At 39.2% G+C, this 12,378-nt stretch overlaps 1 pseudogene; it reads left to right on the plus strand.

Moving 5' to 3' along the window:
- Window positions 1–1,978: 1,978 nt before the first annotated feature.
- Window positions 1,979–11,817, plus strand: LOC137715141 (cellulose synthase-like protein E1; annotated as a pseudogene).
- The last annotated feature ends 561 nt before the right edge of the window (window positions 11,818–12,378 follow it).

Here is a 12,378-nt window from a genome sequence, read left to right on the forward strand (position 1 = left end):
ATTTTTCGGATAAGATTTCGAGTGATAAGTGTCGCTAACGTGAGTAACTCTCTAAATTTGAAATAAAATGAGGTAAGATAGTATGGAATGGTGAAAAGTATGTGAGGAATGGTGTAGGAATGGCTTAGGTATTTATAGGGAAAAAGTTAGAAATTTTTTTTTATAAAAAAAATTCGTCAAAAAAAAACAAAATCAAATTCCAATGGTAACCTCGCATCAGCTAGCCGTTTCTAGCTAGCGTCATGCTGATGTCGGGTAGTTGTTGGAGTGCAAGTAGGCTGGGCTGGAGGGCTGGCTGGTTGGCTGGAAATGGCCAACCGGCTGGCCTGATTTGGTGGTTTTGGCCCGGTGGGGCCCACAAGCCCTTTGGCCTAGCCCTCGGTTGGAGACAGTTTTCGTGTCATTTCAAGCTATTTTTAACCCTATGGTCCTTTGACCAAGTCAGTTGGAAATGGCCTTACCCACCGCCTAGTGATTTTTTTTTTTAATATTGAAAATAAATAAAGAAAATACAATATTGGGGTACTTACTAGCTAGCTGAAGTTCTTTAGTATTATTACTAGCTAATTAAATTTTTCCAATACCAAAGTCGAAAGAAGGTAAACGCTCAGTATTTTCGATGATATATTAGCATGTATTGGGTTTCCTTCTTGGTACGTATGGTAGTTGTACATCTTTGCTTGATAACATTTAATTGCACCTTCCATACATATCATACTTGCAAATAATGTATGTTTATCGCATAACTTAATAACAATGTCACATGCATCACAACTTTAAACCATAAATTTATTTTTATCACAATGTTTCGATGCTATATATCAAATTTTACCTCTCTCTCATCTGTTTTCTTATACAATATTTACAATAAGAGGTGAAGAAATAAATTGGTATTGAACTCGTCATTCTCTAGATTTAAACATGAAATCTTTCACTTATAAGTAAAAAAGAATAGGCCAAATTGGTTAAATTGTCCCGTGATAGGATTTTAGAAGATAGGCTCCGTGGTTAAAAAAAAAAGAAAAAAAAAAAAAGGGGATTCGAACACTCGTGCGATGAAGATCGTTAATCCAAAAATGAAATTTCCATCAAATCTCTATTAGATGCAGGGATAAAAATGTCCATCATCACACTTTTTTCTGTTTACCTTATTCTTTCTTCATCTATCTCCTCTCTGTAATTGTATTCTCCCTTCATGGCCCCCAAAAGAGGAGTAAAAGCTCCGGTTGCAGCTTCCAAGAAGAAGACGTACAAGGTTGTGAACCTGCTGTTCCAAGAAGAAGACGGACAAGGTCTTGTTGGCAATCAGCGCCAACGTCAATGACAAGTATGATGTATGAAGAGTACAGGAAAATGTGGGGAGGCGGCATCATGGGTTCCAAATCCCAGGCAAAAACTAAGGCGAAGGAGAAGCTCCTTGCGAAAGAAGCTGCTCAAAGGCTGAATTAAATCTGGTTGTTTTTGGATTTCATTTTACTTGGGAAAAATTGTCGTGTCAGCTTCTGGATTTGTAAATGTTGAAGTTTATTTAGATCCACGGAGGTTTTTCGTTTCCTCTAAATGCTGCGATGTTGTTTAGCTATTTTGATTGGACTTAACGGACATGCCGATTTTGAGACGGTTTTTTGGGTATTTAAAAGAAAAAAAAAAAACGAGGTCGACATGTTTGTCCTTGCATCTAACTGAATTCAATGCAGATGACTTACCGACTAACGTCTTAACATCTAGCTATTGTACTTGAATATAGATAACATCTATGTACATACAATGCCAGATTATTTAAAACCTCCTCGCATGTTGCACCTGACAAGCAACATGGTGGCACAATTTGTAAATGGTTGAAACATTGTGGGTGATTTTCATCCTTTGATGGCTTCATATTTATAAACTGTGATGCGGCAACAGTTTCATAATTTACTACGATTGGTTTAAGTGATAGATATCCCTTAATTTTCCCAACCACAAATATATAGAGAGCTGAGAGAGCTTAGGGAGCTAGCTGTAGCTAGTAAGCTGAGAAATGGAGAAGGAACCATTGTTTGAGACCAAGAGAGCCAAGGGAAGAGTTCTATATAGGGTTTTTGCAGCATCTATATTTGCAGGAATATGTTTAGTTTGGGTTTACAGAACGAGTCACATACCAAAAGCAGGAGAAGATGGAAGGTTTGGTTGGATTGGACTTTTGGGTGCTGAGATATGGTTTGGATTTTACTGGCTCCTCACTCAGGCCTCCCGGTGGAACCCTGTCTATAGGCACACCTTCAAAGATAGGCTTTCTCAAAGGTAAATCAATTACCTCATGTTAGTTTGTTCATTATCATTTTTATTCAACAACTGTAGTTCATAAGATTTGAATTGATGACGTATTGGAGTTACGTGAACAGATATGAAAATGAGTTGCCGGGAGTGGATGTATTTGTGTGCACAGCGGACGCAACCATAGAGCCACCGTTGATGGTGATAAACACGGTTTTATCAGTGATGGCTTATGATTACCCGCCGGAGAAGCTGAGCGTCTATCTGTCCGATGACGGCGGGTCGGAAATTACATACTATGCTCTCTTGGAGGCTGCTGAGTTTGCGAAGCAGTGGATACCATATTGCAAGAGGTACAAAGTGGAGCCAAGGTCACCTGCTGCTTATTTTGTCTCAATATCTGCTGATGCAATTGTTGATCATCAGGCTAAAGATTTCTGGGCAATTAAGGTATTGTCAGTTCTTTTTTGTGGTCAGGTCCGGAATTAGATCCTCTCAGGTTCTTCTCACTAGGGATTCGGGAGATTAATTCATACCAACAATTCATCAAAGATCGTGAGGTCACAATACTTTTTATATTTTCAAAAATAAAACAGTCTCGTTTTGTATGAAAAATATAAAAAATAAAAAAAAAAAAAAACTGTGGCTGCACAATCTTTGATAAAAATTGTTATTAATTGATTCCTGAAAACCCTAGGGATCCAAAGAGAATCTAATTCCGCCAGGTCCAAGCCATAAGATACGACATACAAGTGGTCAACAATAGCTACATTTTGGTCTTTGTTGGGAAGGCAAAGGACCACAAAAGCCAATAATTTCGTTAATTATAGTATATGAATGCCGTCATGGAGGAGTGAGGATCCTCGCAGGATTCTTTTAATCACATCCGTTTATCGTATATTGTGTGGTCAATTTTTTTTAAGTACTGTTTATATTCAATTTTAAATAAAAAAAAACTTACAATGATTTCTAACCGCACAATATACGATGAACAAATGTGATTAGATGATCCTTAGAATCCTCACAAAGAGGATTCAGAGAGGATCATCCTTGGTCATGGAGGTCGCATTTTCAATTGCTTGTTTGAAAAGAATTTTAAAATAATTAAAAGCATTTTTGAAAAATTAAATTTTGGTTTCAAGAACTTATTGCTGAAAACATTTAAAGTACTTTTTCAAGATCTACTTAAATTTTTACTAAAAATTAATTTTAAAAATATTTTTACTAAAATCGCTTTCTATTATTTAAAAAGTATTTCTAAGCGTGTACGCATATAATGAGTTTTGTATTAAATTCCATTCTTCTAAATTCATTTACTATTTATTTATCTTTTTTTAAAAAAATCTTTTTATTGCATAAAATGAGCACAAAGGACACGTTAACTTAGATTCTCTTTGGATTTTATCTATGGTGCACAGTGCACTCACTAAAAAGTAAAAACCCTATAGTCAATACATTTGGAAACAAAACTCCTCTTCACCCATATCACCTCATCTTCTTTTCAGAATCAACAAGTCATCAAGATCATCTTTAATTGTTATTTCACATTTACTATGAGATTATGATAGTGTAATTTTCTATTAGTATTTCATTAATTAGCTAGCTTATTCATATCTGCCTTCTTACTGATGTGTTGCTATAGAAATTATACAAACACATTAAGAAAGAAATCGAAAATATAGTGAAGCTAGGAGGCGTTTCAGAAGAAGTCCGATCGAGACGTAAGGGCTTTTCTCAATGGGATTCATATTCATCTCGACGAGACCATGACACCATTCTTCAAGTATGAATTAATTTGATCCCTAGTTACATATATTGGTCAGAAATCAAAGAAAGAAAACATAATTAACATTATTTGAGTTCGGTGTATGAATCCAAAGAAGGGAATTGTTGCATGCATGTCAATTTTGAATTCTACACATTGAGAAGAAAAGAATATGCGTTTTAATTTCTTTAAACTTTTCCAGATAGTAATTGATGGGAGAAACCAAAATGCAACAAACGTTGAAGGGTGTAGATTGCCAACGTTAGTGTATTTGGCTCGCGAGAAGAGACTCCAATATCATCATAACTTCAAAGCTGGCGCTATGAACGCACTGGTAACTAGATCACCTTTACTGACCATCTCTCTCATACAAGTCGCCTCACGTACATAATTGGATCCACCTTTATTAGATAGGTGGTCACAGCAGTATTAAAAATCCAAAAGAAAATATACATTGTCAATTTTGTTTGTTATGTAATATCCTTAATTTTCATCTACATTTGCAGATTAGAGTATCATCAAACATCAGCAATGGGAAGTTGCTTCTTAATGTGGATTGTGATATGTATTCAAACAACTCCATGGCCATACGGGATGCACTTTGTTTCTTTATGGATGAAGAAAAAGGCCATGAGATTGCTTATGTGCAGTTCCCACAAAACTTCGAAAACCTTACTAAGAACGAGCTATACGCTTCACTGAGAGTAATCAATGAGGTGAGGTTATATGTTAGTGGAATATTAGATTAGCTGAACTTTTTAGTTAAATTAAGTTTAATTTTACTCTAGCTAATTATCGATTACATATTTGGAATTATTTGGTTTCGTATTTATATGGAAGGTGGAAGCCCATGGCGTGGATTCTTATGGAGGCCCTCTATATATTGGAAGCGGATGTTTTTGTTAGAACAAGTCCGAGTCTGGTAGAGGTAGACGAGATCAGTTGCTAAGTGGCTGCCATCATTACAACTAGAGTCATCATTGCCATAAAGGAAAGAGAGCAAGAGGACATGTGATTGCTGACTCATGGACAGCAGGAAGGACATTTTTATTATTGCTGTGCTATTGCTCCGAGTGCTATGGTGTGCTGTTAATGTGCTGCTGCATGTGTGGAGTGCAGTCCTTGTATTTTAAATTGTAAAGTTGTATATTGTAGTGTATATAACAAAGCCTTCTCGTAAGGCCTAGTGTAAGTGAATTATTAAGATCAGAAATTCTTTCATGGTATACGAGCCCTAGCAGTCTAACGACTTAGATCCTTTTTTTTTTTTTTTTTTTTTCTCCATGGCTGATACCATAAACGGCGCTGCAACTTCCAACCCTACTATGAATCCTTTCTCCTCCATGACTACGCTTGTCAACATAAAACTAGATCGAACCAACTATCCTTTGTGGTTGGCTCAGATCCTTCCAATCCTCAAGAGTCGTAACCTGATGGGATATGTTGATGGGTCCATCATCTGTCCACCCAAACATCTTCCTGGTGCTGCTGCTGTCAACCCTGCCTACACAACCTGGGTGCAGCATGATCAACTGATACTAAGCTGGATCAATGGCTCTCTCACACCCTCTGTATTATCCGCTGTCGCCAGCAAGAGGTCCTCCCATGATACCTGGGACGCTCTAGAGCAACGGTATGCTTCTACGTCCCAAAACCGTATTTTGTTTCTTTGCAATGAACTGATGCAAACTAAGAAAGGTGACATGTCTATTGCTGATTATCTTGATCGAATGAACTCGATTGCTGACAACCTTGCCCTAGCTGGCAACCCCGTGAATGATGATGAACTGGTCCAGATTATCTTGAACAATTTGGGCCCTGCCTATGAAATGACAGTGAGTGCTGCTCAAGCACGTGATACTCCAATCGCGTATCCTACACTTGAGGCCCTCCTTCTGACTACCGAGAGACGCATGGCTGCACAGAATGTTCCGTCTGTGGAGGCTGCTCCGGTGAATGCTTTTGTCACTACCAGAGGTCGTGGTGGACGACTTCGTGGAACTGGACGTGGCGCTTTTCAGACCACACGTGGTGGTGGTGCGATCAATCCGCGGGGGTTCTTTCCTCGCACCAATAATCAAAGGGCAAACTCGGCATGCAATGGTGAGAAAATCACTCCCACAGGAGAACGACTCACATGCCAGATATGTGGAAAACAAGGGCATCCTGCCCTAGATTGCTATCAAAGAATGAATGCAGCCTATGAAGGGAGAATTCCAGCAAAGCAGCTTACTGCCATGGCAACATCTTCGGTTCCTCTCAATCGGCAGAATAATGGACTGTGGCTTTTGGACACCGGTGCTAATGCTCATGTGACTCCAGACATCCAGAATCTGGTAAACCCACAAGAGTATAATGGTAATCAGAATGTGGGTGGTGTAGGTAATGATACTGGCATTTCTATCTCTCACATGGGTTCGAATCAACTACAAACACAATCTTGCTCATTTAAATTGCAAAATATTTTACGCTGCCCCACTGCTTCTACAAACATCATTTCTGCACACCGTTTTACCCTAGACAATAATTGCTATTTACTCATCTTTCCTCATTTCTTTCTTGTTAAGGACCTCAAGACCCGGAGGACGCTTTTCCGCGGGCGATGTGAGAATGGCTTATACCCATTTTTTGGTGGCAGTGGACAGTTCCATAACCCTATTTCAGTGTGTCTAGGCATTCGAGTCTCGGCTCAAAAATGGCATTCACGTCTTGGTCATCCTGCGTCGTCTGTTATCAAGTTTTTAATTTCCAATAAACAAGTACCAATTCATGGTACTGCGGATGTAACGTTTTGTCATTCGTGTCCTTTAGGAAAAAGTACTAAGCTACTGTTTAGTACTTCTGAGTCTGTTTCCCAACTTCCCTTACAACTTTTACATTCCGATGTTTGGTGTTCTCCAGTTATTTCAATTGAAGGTTTTCGATATTATGTTTTGTTTGTGGATGATTATTCCAGGTACTCTTGGATTTTTCCCATGAAAAATAAGTTTGAAGTGTTTGAAATATTTGTTCAATTTAAAGCTAAGGTCGAAAATTTGTTTAATACTTCAATAAAAACCCTTCAATGTGATGAAGGAGGTGAGTACAAAAGTCGAAGTTTTCAACAGTTTCTTGCAACAAATGGCATTTCTCAACGGTTTTCGTGTCCAAAACACCCCGAGCAAAATGGCCTAGCAGAAAGAAAACATCGACATATTGTCGAAACGAGTATTGTCTTGCTTTCTCACTCTTCCCTTCCAAACAAATATTGGTTTGATGCATGTTCAACAGCAACTTATTTAATTAATCGATTGCCAACTCGAGTTCTGTCTCATAACTCGCCCTATGAGACATTATTTGAAAAACCTCCAAACTATGATACCTTAAAGATGTTTGGTTGTAAGTGTTTTCCGTGGCTTGTACCTTATGCACAAAATAAACTTCAACCCAAGTCCAAACCGTGTGTATTTTTAGGCTACTCACTGAATCATCAAGGGTATAAATGTTTGGACCTGTCCACGAGACGAATATATTTGTCTCGCCATGTTCTATTCGATGAGGACTCATTTCCATTTAAGGAACTCACATCCTTGTGGGAAAACGTTGATGACACAGGTAGTTTTGCTTCTCCTGATCTTTTGTTCACATTTCCTATACTTTCGACAGATACTTCTCCCTCTTTGCTGAATCATATCCCTCCTTTAGCGTCCTCATCCCAGCCAAACATCACCACGACCAACCCGCAAAATCCTGAATACCCTACCCTTCCTCACCCTCCCATGTTATCTGCTCCTTCCAACCCTCAAACCACCTTATCTTCCCCTGACCCTAGTTCCACGAACCAAACTTTAAATGAGCAAGTCCCAGTTGTTGTGTCACTCCCGCCTCATTCTCTGCCACCTTCAGACCATGATCGTGCTTCCATAAGGCCGCGCATGATGACTCACTCACAGTCTGGAATACAAAAACCTAATCCTAAATATGCTATGCATGTCTCTACTGATCTTTCTTTCGTTGAACCAACCTGTTTTAGTCAGGCAGTCAAACACCACAAATGGAGGGAGGCCATGGTTCACGAATTTAATGCACTGCAGCACTGTGGCACGTGGGAGCTTGTTCCTTATCATTCAAAAATGAATGTGCTGCCAAACAAATGGGTCTTTAAGATCAAACGACGGGCTGATGGCTCTGTAGAAAGGCACAAGGCGAGGTTAGTCGCCAATGGGTTTCATCAACAGCCTGGACTTGATTACACCGAGACCTTTAGTCCTGTGGTCAAGCACAGCACCATACGCCTGGTCCTTAGTTTGGCAGTTTCAAAAAAATGGCATATCAGGCAATTGGATGTACAAAATGCTTTCTTGCATGGATTTCTCAAGGAGGAAGTCTATATGCGACAACCTGCAGGTTTCATTGATGAGCAGCATCCAACACATGTCTGCAAATTGCAAAGGAGTATATACGGGTTGAAACAAGCTCCGCGAGCCTGGTTTCAACGTTTTTCAGAGTTTTTGCTTCAATTAGGGTTTCAGGCATCCACGTGTGATTACAGTTTATTTGTTTTCAATAACTCTGGTGTCTACTTGATTTTATTGATCTACGTAGATGATATATTGTTGACAGGGAACAGTACTCGCCACATGTCTAGCTTGATATGTAAACTGGGCACTTTGTTTTCAATGAAGGACTTGGGGCCTCTTCATTATTTTTTGGGTGTCGAAGTAACCTACTGTGGTGATCAAATGCATTTGAATCAGGCCAAGTATGCTGTGGACTTGCTTCAGCGTACAAAGTTTTTGGATGCTAAACCAATATCCACTCCTGTTTCCTGCGGACAGAAACTCAGTGCTTACACTGGTGAGCCACATGACAATTCCGAGATGTATCGAAGTGTTGTCGGAGCACTTCAGTATTTAACTATCACGCGACCAGATCTCTCCTATGCTGTAAACCAGGTTTGTCAGTTCATGCACTCTCCAAAGACTACTCACTGGATGGCAGTTAAGCGGATCCTTCGATATGTTAAAGCCACATACAATCATGGTCTTGTGTATAAACCTGGTACTGCACAACTTACAGCATATTCTGATGCTGATTACGCTGGGAATCCTGATACACGGCATTCCACAGGTGGTTTTTGCATTTACTTAGGGTCCAATCTTGTGTCTTGGAGTTCGAAAAAGCAGAAAACTGTCAGTAGGTCAAGTTCCGAAGCTGAATATCAGCAGCTTGCTTATACTGCTGCAGAAGTATCATGGTTCCGCTCTCTATTTCGTGACTTACACTTGCATCTTGATAGACCAACAATCTGGTGTGACAATGTTTCCTCCATTGCCCTTGCTTCAAATCCAGTTTTTCACTCCCGTACCAAACACTTGGAGGTGGATTATCATTATGTTCGTGAGAAAGTGGTTCGTCAAGAGTTATTTTTGAATTTCATATGTTCTCAAGACCAAATTGCTGATCAGTTTACAAAAGGATTGTCCTCTTCACGGTTCAAGCATCTTGTTTCCAAGCTTCCAGTTGTTTCTCCTCCTGTCAGCTTGCGGGGGCTGTTAGACCAAGTCCGAGTCTGGTAGAGGTAGACGAGATCAGTTGCTAAGTGGCTGCCATCATTACAACTAGAGTCATCATTGCCATAAAGGAAAGAGAGCAAGAGGACATGTGATTGCTGACTCATGGACAGCATGAAGGACATTTTTATTATTGCTGTGCTATTGCTCCGAGTGCTATGGTGTGCTGTTAATGTGCTGCTGCATGTGTGGAGTGCAGTGTGGAGTGCAGTCCTTGTATTTTAAATTGTAAAGTTGTATATTGTAGTGTATATAACAAAGCCTTCCCGTAAGGCCTAGTGTAAGTGAATTATTAAGATCAGAAATTCTTTCAGTTTTCACAGAAGAGATACTCTTTGTGGGAGGAAATTCAGCAAGGGATGTAAAAGTGATATGAAGTGGGAGAATAGAAAAGGAGAAGAACTTGGCATTCATGAACTGGAAGAAAGTTCGAAAAGCCTTGCAAGTTGTACAGTTGAAGAGAACACTCAATGGGGAAGAGAGGTACGTATTTGTCCCTCTCTCACCAAATAGACTTTAGGGTCAAAAAAAGGTGTACCATATAATCATTCTGACGTGGTACATTAACAAACCAAATGACACGTAATCATTGTTTGTACAACCCATCTTCCTCAATTAAGTTCAAAATATCGTGATAATTTTGACATAAACGATGATTACGAGTAATATATTATTCCATTAATTATTGGTTTTTTAACTTTGTTCACACAAAACTGTATTTGAGCTTAACGAGTGACATTAATATAATTTGTAGATGGGTCTGAAATATGGTTGTCCAGTAGAAGATATAATAACGGGGCTATCAATCCATTGCCGGGGATGGAAATCGGTGAATTGCAATCCAACAAGGAAAGCTTTCTTAGGGTTAGCTCCAACCACATTGCCTGATGTGCTTGTGCAATATAAGAGATGGTCAGAAGGTAACCTCCAGATTTTGCTTTCAAAGTATAGTCCTGCATGGTATGCCTATGGAAAGATTAGTTTAGGACATCAACTTGGATATCTTCGATACTCCTTTTGGGCTGCAAATTGTTGGGCAACACTAGTTTACTCAATTCTTCCTTCACTTTACCTCCTTAGAGGCACATCCTTATTTCCGCAGGTATGGTTCTAAGTCCTTACTCTCATTAATTTGCCACAAAATTGCACAATGACATGTTTCGTATATACATTTGCAATTGTCCCTTATTTAATTACCAGAAACTAATTGATGGGGTGAGCAATCATGTCGGTCATTCCATGAATCTGTGACCCAAATTGGCAATGTCGCTATATATCTTTACGTATTTGTTTCAAATAAAAAACCATGTGCAGACCAACTATGATTTTGAGGGCCTCATTTAACTTATGACCCCCAAAATCTCATAATCGACCTTACTTCTCAATGTTTCAAACGAATATCTGTTCAGGTTTTGAATATCAAGCTCATGGATGACACCATATGTACATGTATGCTTGTATCTATGCATTGGCTTGTCAGATTCGGATCACACATTCAGACAAAAATAACCTAACAAACTAAGTGAACAAACAGTTACTTTCTATATATTTATTTAGTATATGTTATATGTCTAATGGGTTTTGGTTTGTGAATTTAGATCTCAAGCCCATGGTTCATACCATTTGCATATGCGATCATTGGAAAGTACACTTGGAGCTTTGTGGAGTTTTTGTGGTGTGGTGGCACAACCTTAGGTTGGTGGAACGAGCTGCGCATATGGCTTTACCAGAGAACAAGCTCCTATCTCTTTGCCTTCATTGACACCATTCTACACTCTTTTGGATATAGTGATTCAGCATTTGTAATAACCGCTAAGGTGGCTGATGAAGATGTGTCACAGCGGTACAAGAAAGAGATTATGGAATTCGGGGACTCTTCTCTAATGCTTACCCCATTGGCAACACTTGCATTGCTCAATTTGTACTGCTTTGCTGGGTTTCTTAAGGAAGCAATCAATCAGAAGGGCATAGCACAAGTTTATGATGCATTGACTTTGCAAATTATGTTATGCGGGGCTCTGATTCTCATCAACCTACCCTTGTACCAAGCACTTTACCTAAGGAAGGACAAGGGAAAGATTCCAGCCACCGTCACTTTCAAGTCGATGGCATTTGCTGTGGTTGCTTGTACTTGTTTTAAATTTTCGTATTAAGCACGGAAAACTCTTTTAGATTCAACTCTCTCACACAAGGTGACTTTTTTGTGTGCTAAAAGCTTGTTTAAGATCAAAATAATGTTGTCTCTCTGTTTTAAATTAGTTTATTGTATCATCTTAATATAAATTCTATTGTCAAAGGCTTACCAGATCAGTCCTTGATCTTCTTCACAATATCATGAAAGCCCCTATCAAAGTTTACCTCCTGCACAACGCATAATCTTTGTTTTGATCGGTATTACGCAACACAATCTGCACTACCTCTAGCTCATGTCATGCCCCTCTGACATATCCATGGTGACCGCCTAACTGCCTCATTCTTTGCAATCCTTTGGAAGTCGGATCACACCATATTCTAAGTTCATCATTCAAGTGTAGTCCTTGATCATCGCATGGCTTCAATAATTCTGATAGCATTCTTGGCTTCAAAGGCACCAGAAAATGCTAGACTAGTAGCCACCAGAAAGAGTAGCTAGTAGATGGCCCACTCAATGATTTCATAGCAGCTTAATATTTGTAATGTATTTAAGGTAGGTGATTAACTTGGTATCCCGGGATTGCATGCTGCGTATGAAGTCTTTCATAAGAACATAAAACAAACTCACTCTTTTCAGAATAGCATAGGGAAATTGCATGGAGCAAGCCATGG

This window comes from Pyrus communis, chromosome 14 (genome assembly GCF_963583255.1).
Source record: "Pyrus communis chromosome 14, drPyrComm1.1, whole genome shotgun sequence".
NCBI lineage: Eukaryota > Viridiplantae > Streptophyta > Magnoliopsida > Rosales > Rosaceae > Pyrus > Pyrus communis.